Source organism: Suillus discolor (assembly GCF_016758755.1).
Source record: "Suillus discolor strain FC423 chromosome Unknown F5147scaffold_210, whole genome shotgun sequence".
Taxonomy (NCBI): Eukaryota; Fungi; Basidiomycota; class Agaricomycetes; order Boletales; family Suillaceae; genus Suillus; species Suillus discolor.
The window spans coordinates 4,211-5,583 of NW_024541457.1; positions in this window are offsets into that span (position 1 = coordinate 4,211).

Genomic DNA, 1,373 nt, shown 5'->3' on the forward strand with positions numbered 1-1,373 from the left:
GGAGTACCCAACTATTGATTCCCAGGTACCGAGAATTAGAACCAAGTACCGAGTACCTGACTACTGATTCTCGGGTACCAAGTATCAGAACCGAGTACTGAGTACCCGACTACTGATTCTCGGGTATTGAGTATCAGAACCAAATACCGAGTACTGATTCCCTTGTACCGAGTACCGAGTAACGAGATAACCAATTGACAAGAAAAAACTACCAATACACTCACCTTGGCTCAGCCTACAACTTTTGTTCAGGAACTTAAACATAATAATAACTTTCATTTTTCATTATCGCCGATGTTTCAGATTTCTTTAGCTTATATCTTGGTTAAATGATAACTGATGGACAAGAAAAGACTACCAATACACTCCCCTAGACTCGGACTACAACCTTCGGTAAGGAAGTTAAGCGTAATAACAACTTTCATTTTTCATTATCATTTGCCTATATTGACTACCAACCACCAACTACCAACTACCAACTACCAACTACCAACTACCGAGCACTGACAAATACAATTCCCAAGTTATTTCAACCCTACACCAATGGATAATACATACAAAGACAGAATTCATGTCCATTTGAAGTACCGTGTTTCAGGTTTCGGCACTCGACACTTGGTGATTTGTGCAATGAGTAGATGGGCATGTGGCATACATGTTTTCGGGCTTCGGGTTTCAATATTCGGCCCTTGGCACTCAATGATCTGTGTAATGTAAATGAACAATGAACATGTTGCACACCGGGTTTCGAGTTTCGGGTTTCGGCACTTGAAACTCGGTGATTTGTGCAACAAGTGAAAAATGGAAATGTTGCATACATATTTTCAGGTCTCGGGCTTCGGTGTAGAGACTCATGCCTCTCATTGTGCAATATGGCAGTTTTCACTGGGGAGTACATGGCACGAACTTGTAGCATCACTCTGTGTGCTACCCGCAGCTATCTCTATATGAGGCACAGCTTTCCCGCGCAATGCGCGCCATGCGCGCGTACCTTTCCCGCGCTTCACGATGTATATGCGCGCGCGCTTTCCCGCGCTGTAGCACCCTATAGCGCCAGCCATCCGGAAGCATCCATCCACTGTCCACCAAGTTCCCTAGTGCGTATATTTCCATTTCTCACATTTGCATATCGTTCCATCTTTATTTTTATCATGGACCCTTACTTACATATATCTTTACATACCTTACTCGGTAGCGCTTCGGCTCCGCATGACAGCGCTTAGGCGCCATACTTAAGCGCCAGCAGTACATACTTACTAACTGACTTACTCTCCCACCAGAACGACAGAGGACTTACTGGTTACTACCCACTATTTACCTAGCAGAACATAGTAGAAATCTATTTGTTTACACCTTGCATCTCCCTTCTCTTG